At 40.5% G+C, this 12,684-nt stretch overlaps 1 protein-coding gene across 6 annotated transcripts in view; it reads right to left on the reverse strand.

Moving 5' to 3' along the window:
- Positions 1 to 12,684, reverse strand: part of SGCD (sarcoglycan delta) — a 309,019-nt gene that overhangs the window by 245,583 nt on the left and 50,752 nt on the right. Inside the window, exon 1 of one of the 6 annotated variants that reach the window (XM_074552381.1) lies at positions 8,769 to 8,817. The exons of the other annotated variants lie outside the window; for them this stretch is intronic. The gene's annotated coding sequence lies outside the window, so the exon portion shown is untranslated. Of the gene's footprint in view, positions 1 to 8,768; positions 8,818 to 12,684 lie in introns of those variants that run through there. 6 annotated transcript variants of the gene reach the window in all.

Raw genomic sequence — 12,684 nt, forward strand, 5'->3', positions numbered from 1 at the left:
CCTTTAAAGTTTCCTCTGCCTTTTTCCCTTTAGAGCATTAGCAATCGCTGAGAAGAATTTCTCATGTGGGTAATTTGATTTTTATCCCTGGCGTGGGTGGAAAGGACTAAGAGGATGATTGAACTTCTGCTCCTGGGTACACCACACAAGGAAAAACTCAAGGGGAAAATGCTCACCTGTTCAAATCTGTTCAGTAATCACTCAGAACCATCCCCCTTTTTGCAGTCAGGGGATGCTTTGCTTTTCTATTTCCATCCATCATACACCAAAAAAAAAAAAAAAAAAAAAAAAAAGCTTTAATTAATAAACCTCTGTTTAGGTTTAATACAAACCAAAATCAATATTTCTCTTTCAATGTGGAATCACATTTTTGAAAAGACAACACAAACCATCAGAAAGACATTCACCTGCTTGACAAAGGGTTTGGAATCTTGCACCATCAGCAGCAAGGGAGTTTGCACTGGATATCAGGGATTTTGAAGACCACAACACACCACTCATTTAATTTTATCAGTCACACAAGGCAGCCTCCCACAGTCCCCCTGTATTAAAGCTCATACCTTCAGTCCAACCAAAAGTCTCCCAGAAAGTCATTCTTTCATGATCTGAGTACATCAAAAACAAGAAAATGTAAAATCAACACACAGTTCTCTATTCAGGCTTTCTTTTTCCAGAAATGTCCAACTTTTAATTTTCCCGTCTTTAATTTGGAGCTGTTGGTTACTCACTTGCCTTCCTCCACCAAATTAAAGGCTTGCTATCTCTCCCAGTGATATGCAAAATGGAGCAAAGCCCAGTTCTGCAATTCAGTCTGACAAAGAGAGATAACTTTTCCCTGTCCAGCTGGAGCAGCTTCCAAGACTAGTGGAAAATCACACTTCTAATTCAGCTACACCAATTTATACCAGTAAGAAATAGGAGCCACATAGTCTCAGCAGTAGTTTTCAATAAGAGGCTAAAGGATCATGATTTCCAAGAATATTTATTAATAAAATGCAAATTATAACAAAGCTGATGTCTAGCACTTACCTCACATTCCTTTTTCTCACCTATCCAGGCTATGTTCACAGTAATGAAACAAATGTTCATTCTCATATTTATGCTCTGCTCAAAATTTCTGTGCTTCCCTACACCTCTACTCAGCTGTATCTGAATAATGGCAAGCAGATGAAGACAACATGATAAAAATAAATCAGAACAGTGCAGAAATGTTCCTTTGGGTTTGGTTTTTTTAAGTCTGCAAAATGAGTCCCTTCCCTTTGCTTCATCTCCAGTCACCACAGCTAATAAACTGTGCTCTCTCATAAGCAAAGCGATTTCTCTCAGTAGAGAAAGCAGACTATTTCTGCTTTAAAGAGCAAACATTTACACAATCCTCATGGCTCCTAGGATTCCTCACATCACAAGTTTCCTATTTAGAAACCTCCTCCCACATACACACCCCAACAAGCTGTGTCAGTGGAAGGGCTTAAAATACAGATTGCCTCATTCTTTACACAGTCCTGCCCTAACCCTTGCACTCTTCTTAGAGACAAAAGAAATCAGGATTGCTATTTAAATCACACAGCATGTAACACTGGAGAAAAACTGGAAATTTTAGCTGTTAAGAGGTGATATGGATTTCCCATAAGGTGTGAGGTTTAACTGTGGATGCATCCCACAAGGAAAAGGGAGAGCACAAATAAATCTCTGTGTGGGCACTTTAGAGAAAATTACAACTGTAACACAACCTGGAAATCAAACAGCAGTCTGAGGAAAGCCAGCCTCACATCAGGACACCAGAAATATCAGGACAATTTAACACAGGCTCTCCCGAAATCCCTTCTGGTCAGTGAGATCTATTTACACTGCTGTAACCATCAGCAAGCAGCAGAAGCAGTATTTGCTGCAGCAATTAAAACATCACTAATTACAAAGCAGCTCCTAGTAATTGTAGGCTTTTTTTGGGCTGTACAGCAGCATCTCAAGGCAGATGCCTGAGCAATCCTTTTCTCTCTGCCTGTGAGATGAGAACATTAAACATGAGACTGCTGCAAACATCAGTGTATTAAAAGTGCAACAGGAATGAACAATTGCAAAGAGCCTTTGCTGAGCCATGTGGAGCAGTTTCCAACGCTCTAACTGCGTCAGAGGAGCTGACCTGCCTGCATTCCAGCAGGAGCTTAGAGCTGACTTCAAGTCACACACAGGAGTTAAGAGAATGAAGAGCTGTGCTGGAGTTGTTTTACAAAAGCAGCCAACAGCGAGGTCTGCTTTTGTTAATATAATCATTATATGAGAAAGATGTCAAATGCTAGCTTTTATGCCAGCTGAAACTTCGTCTTGGGAAAAAGGCTCTTTGAAAGTTGCAATCACTCCAGCTGCCTTCAAACTAAGCATTTTAGACCAAAAGAATAATTTTAGTTTCTCTTTATTTTCCTCTTCACACAAAGCTCAATTATTTCCTGGCTATAATATGATGGTTGCTTGAGGATGTCCATCCCACCCAGCACCCATAGTTCTCACATACCCAACCAGTACTTCAACTTCCATCCAAACCTATTCTTGAAATACCTTCCCAGAATCCCAGTACAAATTTCCCCATCCAATATCCAGTTCCCACCAGCTTCTGAAATCCCCTCACTCTACAGACTCAATCCCTCCTCCTGCTCCCAGTAAGGTTCCTGCCTCACAAATTACTCCCCTGGACCAAACTTACATAGAAAGCCTTTAAGTCCAAATGCACCTAAAGCATTTTGATAATAGAAAAGCATCTAGGTGTGGATGCTTTTATACCTTAGGTATATTATTTTATACCTAAGTGAAATGCACAGGGAGATACAGCCAGAGGACCCCAAGCATAACTTATCTTTAAGCCAGTGTGACAATCAGAAGAATTGCACAATCAGAATCCCCCGTGGCTCCTCCATTAATATGAGACTTTGCCTACAGCAGCCATGGGAAATTGCATCAAGGTTTGTATGGTATTTCCTATCAGCTGTGGGAGTGATACTGAAGGTCACAGCAAAAGCACTGCATCCGCCTCAAGTTTTACTCAGAGCAGCAGAGGAAAAAGCAGCCAAGAAGTCTGCCCAGAAAAGTTTAAAGAAATCTGCAAGGGATGGAAGAGAATTCCAGAGGAGACTATAAGCAAGGTGAGGTGTACATGGCAATAAACCCACAGCTCAAAAACCACTCACAGGCAGAAGCACTCAGCTTCTCCCTGTTAAATCACACTGCCCTCCTACAGATGAGAGCTCTGTGCCAGCCAGAGAACAGGCTGGGATGAGTGGGGAGAGATTAACTGCAAACTGAGAAAGAGGAGGATGCTCAAGATAGCAAGCAGCAGCTCTGCAGAGCAAACAGGGAAGAGAAACTGTGCTCAAAAAGCAGATTTAGAGAACTGGGTGGTGAATGTCTAGAGTCACTGGGGCTTGGGACTGCAAATAGATTTCCTAATGACAGAAGCAATGAGACACTTTTTCCTTACCCACACAACCCTTGCTTCTGGGGTGATGGGTCCTCTTCCCCAGAGCCTCTGACTTCCACAACCCTGAAAACTGGAATTTTCTCTGAGATTCATTTCTCATTCATAAATCAGAGTAATGATGCCATGTCTAGCTCCTGCAAGCAATACTTCAACTATTGTGAAAATTATGCAAATATCGCTCCTATTACCACAAAGGATACCAAGACAATCACAACAAGAAGCAGTTATGATCTCAGAATCTTCAGCAGATTTTCACTAAGAATGAAACACCTCTTTCTTCTTCTTCTCAAACTAAGAAAGTCACATAACTTCATATCTGTGCCAAGAGAACAATTCTCACAATTAGGAACAAAAATGTAAATAACTAACAAAATTCACTGGTACCTGCCCAGACAGAACCAGACCTGCCACTGCTCACCCCGTCCTGAGAGGTGGGACCTACAAGGACTGCTCATGGATACCACAGACCTCAGGAAAATGAACATGCAAGGCCCATTGAATCTCTTCACTGCTTTAAAACAGTTCCTCCAGTTTAACCCAGAAGGGTCCTCACACCCCATTTAAAACAACTCAAGCGTGTCTTTACAGTAGATAATTCTTCTCTTTTAAAGAGGGAAGTAAATTAAACTCTGAACCCCAATCACATTAATAGCCCCTCCTGACACTATAAATCACTGATGCAGAGTTTTGTTCATGCCCATAAATTACTGACTCCATGCCCTCCTGCAGAAGATTCCTTCTCCTTAAAAGCATATTAATATGTTTGCACCCAGTCTCCTTTTAAATGCACTGGCTCACACTGTCAGCTTTCCTAGTGCTCTAGGCACCAATTTCAAATTTCATAATCAATGATATCATTTTCCTTCATGGCAGTAATTTGATTACTTCTCTTGGGTGTGACAGGCATTTGTGGCCATTTCTTTCTGTCTTCATCTCAAATTCCTAATCTTCCTTCCTTCCCTCCTCCCCATAAAACCTGTGCAAAATTGATAAAATAACATCAATAAATCAAGGCTCTTGCATTTTCCCTGAAGTGACTGTATTCCAGATTTCTTCTCTGAAACACAAACAAGAACATAGTTCATCTAGTTCAACCGCACGACCAAAAGGGGTATAAAATGATGATGATGTTTTGTGGCAGTTATTGCCAGTTTAGTTAATATGACTGACTGCTTTTCCTGTGCAAGCTGTCTCTTCTAGATTACCCTATCTTTGAAATAATCACCACTACCACCTAACATTTAGTAATAATTTACTCCACAGCAATCAGTATGACAGAGCCTGCATCGGCTGAAACAAAATTGCAACATTCAAGGAAAAAAAATAATTAATTCACATTTGTTTCTGACAAGTTCAGAGTCCCTGCTGACCAACCTGTACACTGCACTGTTGAGTACAGTACATTTAGAACTTTTCATATACAGCATCAAAGGAAAAGAGTTCAAACTGAAGTTTCCACATTCTTCCCACTAATTTCAGACATTTTAATGACAGCAGGAACAGGAGGCAAGAAATCTGTGTATTAATCAAGTTCTAAAACAAGCTGCAGAAAGATGCCTGCCCGTCCCTGAATTTGGCTGATTTCATCAATCACACAACTCTTAAGGACACTCGAAAGCATTTCCACAAACATCTGGAGAGACAAAGTGGAATGCAGCTCATAGCACCTACTGGGTTTTCTTTCAGGGAAAGTCGTTTGGAATATTTTAAGGTTAAGAAACTGACTTCTCTCTTCCTCTACCCCCCATTAATACCAAGCCTTCCAGAGACAGGCTGGGGATCATGCACAAATTCTCCCAGCCAGTGCTGAGTAAAACAAAACAACTTTAATTTTTCCTCCCTCACCCATAATTTTTGGGTGAGATAAAATATTCCATGTGTGAGATACAGATTTAGACTATGGAAGCTTAGTACAGGTGATCTAAATCAAAAGACAGATTCCCATAAAACAGATAATTCAGGGTTTTTTCTCCTAACTGCTTTTTGAAATACCTGATTCAAGACATTTAACTTGTGACATCAGATTCCATAAAGTATTCTGTTCTCCTTGAGGTATCTCAGAGCAATCCAATTTTTTTCTGCTGGAGAACCACACTAACATAAGAATTTCTATTATACTTTTTTCTGCAAACATGATGCAATGGTGCTCATTTACAACTGCACAAGAGAAAGTCTGTGACTGAAACAAAAGTAAATGGACCACACAAGCAAAAGAAATTCCAACTTTCAAATGCTGAATTAGAGCAAAAACAATTGTCCAAACTGTCATATTTAATCATTATTAATTATTTATCCTATGGGAGAAAAATATGTCAAGAGCTTGTTAGGACAGAAGCATTAACATGAGGAACCCCCCCATAAGTCAGATGCAGTTTTTTGCTCAAAAGAGTTGTTAATCTTTTCCAGAAGTTAAAGCCCAAATGCTCATACATGAATTTTGAGAAGGCTGAAGCAGCAGAACATAACTGAACCAAAACTTTTCTTTGAAAAGAGCAATGCACATTCCTGGAATGAATAATTCCTTTTTGTCTGTTCTATTAATTCCTTTTTCTTGACATTCATATTTCTATCATAAATCAGCTGCAATTTTCTTTTCCCACAAGATGAAACCTGTGCTAGTAGACAAGTTCATATTCACTGTGAATTACTGAAGCATCCATGTAGCTTTTTTTTCCTGCAGATTATTTTCACAGAAATTCCTTTTAAGCGAGGTAGAAGCAAGTCCTTTTACAATGCCACAGCAGCAATTTGTTTTGCTTTTTTTTTTCTATTTACTGAGCTAATAAAGACACTCATCAATTAAACATAAAAAGTGATTTTAAATTTAAAATTATCATTCTGACTTCAAGCTACATACATGAAGCTTACATGTTACTTTTGCTCCCAGATGGAGCTGAAAAGAAATAGCAGATCTGACCTACAAAGCTGCTTGGAGGAACTATGGCATCACATTCTGCTGCTCTTCAAAACCATCTATTTGTTAAGTGTCCCTTTCAGACTGAGAAGATATTACCAATTTTCCTAAGGCCAGCATGTGAGGAATTAAAAAATAAAATAAGAAAATGATATCTCAAAGAGTGGTTGGAGAGATACTATTGCAAAAATCTATATCCCCACATCCCTACTGCCAGCGTCACAGTTTGTGGAACAGGGAACAATTCAGTATTTCAAAGGAAGCCAATAACCATCATGAGAGCTCCCATGGGTGACATTACTTAATCTGCACTTTCATCTTCCACAGGAAAAAGGAGCCTACAAGGAAAAACTATTTCCATAAACAAGGGTCTTAAAAGCTGAACAGAAAAAAGGTTTTGGGTAAGCTTCAAAATTTGGGCATTTCTGTCTAACAATCCTGGTCATGCCCTTCCTCCCCTCAAAGCTGGGAATAATTTAAAGCCAATGAAAGCTCAAGACTTTGGGAAATGCAGATCTTGGGGAGCACTATATCAAAAGGAGCCAATAGGAAGAAGGAATTTATTTATTTCTGTGTCAGCCTCCCTGTGGCTCTGTCAAAGCAGCAGCAGTAACACTTTACACCTTCCAGAGCATGTGCACCTCACACGAGCTACTCCATCCCTGCCAGAACAAATGTTAAAGCAGTTTGCTACTCCTCATCCTCCTCTTTGATCACTGCAAAGCTTTGAACAGTAACAGACTGCTGAGGAGAGAGCTTCCAGCACCGACAGGGAGAGAGGATCTGCTACAGCTGATATGCAGCACACAGAGACAGCGTGCTAGGGATCTCCAAGGGAGGAAACGCAGAAGGAATTGCAGGCATTTCACCCTACAAGGATCAACAAATCCCACAGACAGACTGCAATTGCATGAAATTGTTCTGCAAAAGGGAATATGAGAGGAACAGAAGCTACCTGCAATTTCATAGTTCTCATTGAAATGCAGCCTACATTTTTAGGAGACTGAGGAAAAAGGGCATTATTTATGTCTGTTTGGAGGACATAGGGAAAGCAAGAAGGGAAGGGAGGAGGATTCTCTTCTGCCAGCTTTGAGACCAGGCAAGTGGCTTAGCTAAATAAACAAGGTCTTCAAAAGTATACTGATAATATTTTAAAACTATAAGCAAAATCTGCATTCCACTGGCAAAGCTGTAAAACTTGGTTGGAGATTACACACAGTGCTCTAATCACACTGGCTCCTCAGAGCTGACCCATAAAAACCAGAGCAGTTACTGACAGATGAGCTAAAAATTTCTGACTGGCTTTTTAGGGGAACAAGCCGTGGATTTGTATTTGGAAGCTATTCCAAAACTGTTAAGAGTCATGTAGAATAAACAGCCTTTTGCTCAGCCAACATACCAGCCCAAAAGCTCCACGAAGTGACTTCAGACAGAAACAGAAAGCCTCTGTGTTTCTACCTACTAGAGCCTGCACTAAATTCCCCTCTCTGACACAGAGGAGCTCAGTACCAGGGAACAACAATGAATTCACAGGCCAAAGGCTCACATCTGCTGCCTGGCTTTGAAATCCTGCCTTGCTTTTACAGACTTAAATTGCCAAGGATGCCAGAGCCCAGTGCCACTTGGAGGACCCCACTCTGTGGCCGCACAGACCAGCCTGGAGATCTTCACTGCTCAACAGCTTCAGGGTTTGAAGTGCTGCTTCCCACACATGGTTACACTGCCAATGCAAGCCCTGAGCCTCCAGAATCTCTTGCAGGTGCACACCTGCTGGGATTAGAAGGTTCAAGGTGCCTCCAAAATGTTAACCAGAAAATACGGATACAGGTCACTCCACAATCCACAAACACAGAAACATTTGAACCACAGAACAGTCTGGGTAGGAAGGTACCATAAATATCATCACACCTAGCATGGCAAGGAAACCTTCTGCTAGACCAGGTTGCTCAAAGCCCCATCCAGCCTGGCCTTGAACACTTCCTGGGCTGGGATAACATGCTGCTTTTCTCACTGGAAAGGAGATTAAATACAAAACTACCCCCTGTGTGAGTCTGTCCAGCAGTTTCTGGAAGCTCCCTCTGAAATGGAACCATCAGTTGTTAAGGTGTCCCCTCTGCACCCAGGTTTCAGGACCAGGAAAACTTAGTTATCAAATGAAATGCTGAGAGCAAGCACGAGCAGCTTTCAGCTGTGACAGGAAACCAGACACAGGGTAATTCTTGTCTTTATTCACACATCATGGACTGACTGCAGTGATTTCAAACACCAGCCTTTTTTTCTCTGCAATGCATACCATATCATTACCCCCTGAGAGGCCACTTTACACTTGGCTCTCCTGCCTCCCTTCTCCTGCTTTGTTGTATAAAGTTATATGGAAAATAATACCTAAGTGGCTCCGCATCCTGCAGGGAAGTAGCTTAAAACATCACTCAGTCTTTCTGAAAATTTTCATGCCACTGCAAACAAAAAAAAAAGTCAGTCATTATACCTCAAATTTGACAGTTTCTTTTGGATTGAAAACCATAAATTAAGTAAAAAATATTTATTTATTCAAACACATGGGTTTGCTTTCCACCAAAACACTTCTGACAGCTGCAAAGATGACAGTAACCTGTGATACCTGCTCTGCATCACCCTTGTGGCTGTCTCGTTATTTCTGGAATCCCAAAAGTTACCTCCTGGAAAATCAAATCATTCTGTCCTAATTAGAAGCTTCTGAAGACAAACTTCAATTGGGATGTACACTTCCCACACATTAAACACTAATTCAGAAAGCAGGAAGCCCTTCTCAGCATGTCCTTCAGATGAGAGGTTGCAGACTTAAAAACACCAGGTTTAAAACCCAAGCTGAAAAACTCTGCTGTTTAATAATGAAACACAGCAGTTGCGCTGCAGCTTCTAGAGTTCTTCTAGTAATAAATAAACCCCTGACTGCTGCAAGACAGGTTTTGAGAAGCTTCCTCACAGTCACCAAATTTTACAGGACAGCTAAATGTCTCAATGCAACTGTGGGGGTGATAAACTCTTTTTCCTCACACACCTGCTATGACAGGAGGGGGATATAACTGCATTAAAGCCACCCCAGTCCCTTTCCAGGGATGACACTGTCTTCCAGCCCAGTGATCAACCACACAGTTTGTGAACAATCAGGTCAAAATACCTCAAGTGCCACAGGTTCCCCATGTTCATCTTTGCTGGTGGAAAACAGGAATATCAGCTGGGCTGATTTGGCTTTTCTGCAGCAAATTCTCACTGCTTAAAAGCACTTCACAGTCAAGGTCATTCCAAACAATGCAGGTGCACTACTGCTGGACAGGCAGAAGTGCATGGAGGGGAAATGAGAACGTCAGATCCTGTTACTCTTCTCTGATCATCTAATGCTAATCTGATCATTTATTAGGGATGTGACATAATATCCATTCTTGCTAGGCAAGGCAAGGACTACCAGCAGCCGAAACACTAATGTAAGGACTATTACTAACTTTATTTCCAAAGGCAATTAGTATTTTCATTTGTGGCAAAACTTCAGTTGCTTGGTACACTTTTCTGCAAAACCAGAACTTGTCTGGAGTAAGCTAGCAACTAAATATGACCCCATTTGGGCTCTAAATTACTGATGCAAAATCTTCAGGGCAGATATCCAGTGATTCAAGATCAACAATCTGACATTATTTTCGCCTGTGTACTACCAAAAGCCAAAACACACTTTGGGACTTTCTGACAGCGTGTGTGGTTTAGGCAGCAAAAGCACCGTGCCCTGAAACCAACAACAATAACAGTTACATCACATAAGCACAGTTTCCTAGAAACACTTGCACTCTCAGTTTTCACCTACTTAAAGGGAAGTGACAAGGCTGTAAGTCTCACAATCAAAGTCTTTAAGTCTTACAATCACTGGTTTATCACATGGGGACAATTTATTTTTTACCTCCTGCACAAGTGCTTAATAAGGCAACTCCAACATGTACTTTTATTTAATTAAACACAATCTCCTGGTAACAGAATATAAGACATATTTAAAACATTCTGTGTTGCTTCTAGCAGCATGCAGCTGGAGTTATACAAATTACTGCATCCCCCTGCGCTACTTTCTGATGTGATGTAAATTGGCAGAATTCTGCTGAGTCCTGTTGATTTAATACCAAAGGGTGGCTGATCCACATAGTTCCAAGATTTCAAAATGAGACACAAAAATGTATTTGAGCAACATTTGAGGCCAGCTGTTGTCATTGGGGCACCATGTCCCCTCTCCCTGCTGCCAGCCAAGCCCAGCACCAGAGGGGTCCCTTTGGGCACCCAAGCCCCATTTCACAGGAAGCATTAAATGCTTCATTAAGGGCTTTAATCACTAAAAATTGCCAGAAGTAGCAAAGGGGAACAGCATGCAAGTTCCTCTCTTAAATGTAATTATGGGTGATATTCTACTCACAGTAGAACTATCCAGGTAGAACTCAAAGTTTCAAGACCCTCTTTGTCCTGATGCCTCAAAACATTCCAGCTGAAAACACTGTTGTTTACTCTTTAACTTTTAACTGAGAGGCCCTGAAATATAATCAATGCTCACTTTTGAAACCCTACAGTTTTAATCACTGTTTTCAGAAACCCTCTATCACATGTTTTATGTACAATCAATGCTGACCCATAAAGGGAAAGCACTCTCACATTTTGGTCTACAAGAAGTTTGCTCTTTAAGAAGGAAACAATCAATTACTGATCATCTAACTGCCTCTGTGTGCATATCTATTGCTCTTCTGTTATTGCAGATTCGACATTATTATGTCCCAAGAAAGCAAAAATGCTATAAAACTCCACTTCTGATTTGTTCAGTATAAGATTTTATTTATGTTGTTACTTAGGGTGGTAGATTATTTTTTTAAAAACCTACACAAAGCATTTTTCCCTGTGAAGCAGCTAAGGGGGCAAAAAAAAATTAAATCTTGCAACACCACAATTTGATCAATGTGTTTTGACACTGCTTCCTTCTAAATCATTCTTAATATGCTGAGATGTGAATGCATGTTGACACGTCAAGATACAATTGTGTGAGAGTTGTCATGCATTGAAAGAAAACTCTTCATGTATGTAACTCTGGTTTTAATATGTTGTAGCAGATCATGCCATGAGAAGCTTGTCATGCCCAGATTTTGTGTTTGAGTGTTACTTTTTATTTCATCTGAGGTGGGGGATCAATCTGCAATCCTTTCAAAGAGGCATTACAAAACATCAGTGAGAAAATTACTGGCTTCAAACACACAAGAATAATGCTTTCCTAATTAGCACCCATAAATAAGAGGCATAAAAAGCCCAGTGACAGACATTGAGAGAAAAGATTTGCCAGGACATCCATGTTCTTTAGTTTTAGTCCATTAGGGCTAGGTTGATAAAATGCTAAAGAGAAAGCCTACCTTAAATTTCTGTTAAAATTGACTTTAAAAAATGAATGCATTTGTACATAAATTGGTGTTTTCAGGTACATCTCAGCCAACCTGCTGAAATCAATATCATTTATATCTGCCACTCAGAGGAGATGAGCTAATAGGTTCATATTTGAGAATAAAGACTTCAAAATAGTAAGTCAAACTTCTTATTCCCTTTTCAAAGGACTGAAACTGTACATCCCATGCAGGCACATGTGTGGCAGCAGGCTAAAGAGCAGCCATCCTGTGGGAACATGCAATCCAGAGATTTGCACAAAAATGGGCAGCTGGACTCAGAAACAGAAAGGCTGTGTAAGTACACACAGGCTATGGAACACTAAACCGAGCTCAAAATTTGCACAAATCTTATTACTTTAAAAAAATCAGGGCACAAAAGCCAGAGTATTCTCAGAAACAAGGCACAGTTCATAGTAAATACTTCAATATTTTTCGCAGCCCAAATGATATCCAGCTGTGCTTGAAGTCCCATTACTCCCTATCCTTACAAAGTCAAGTACAGCTCAACCAAAGCAGCAGAAAAAGTCATTTCTCTTCAGAGGAGAAAAGAAAGAAAAAGGAAAAGAGAGCAGAGCAAGCTTCCTCCTTTGAACAACTCAAAGAGTGAAGAGGAGGCAGCAATGGGGCCCTGGGCTGGCTTGGCTCTGCAGGAATATTCCATCTTTACCTTCTCCTCTTGCTCCTGCACTGAACCTTGCATGTTAATCCCAAGAATCCTCCTTATTTAATAAATGCATTAAAGCCTATCGATTTGCAGTGACTATGAAAGGTCAAGTCAAAACAAAGCAGGGACATTTTGCAATGCACAGGGCTGTAAAGAAGAATAAATTCCTAATGAGAGCAAGTGGTTATTGTGCAGATTGACG

The sequence above is a fragment of the Zonotrichia albicollis genome, chromosome 15 (assembly GCF_047830755.1).
Source record: "Zonotrichia albicollis isolate bZonAlb1 chromosome 15, bZonAlb1.hap1, whole genome shotgun sequence".
Taxonomy (NCBI): domain Eukaryota; kingdom Metazoa; phylum Chordata; class Aves; order Passeriformes; family Passerellidae; genus Zonotrichia; species Zonotrichia albicollis.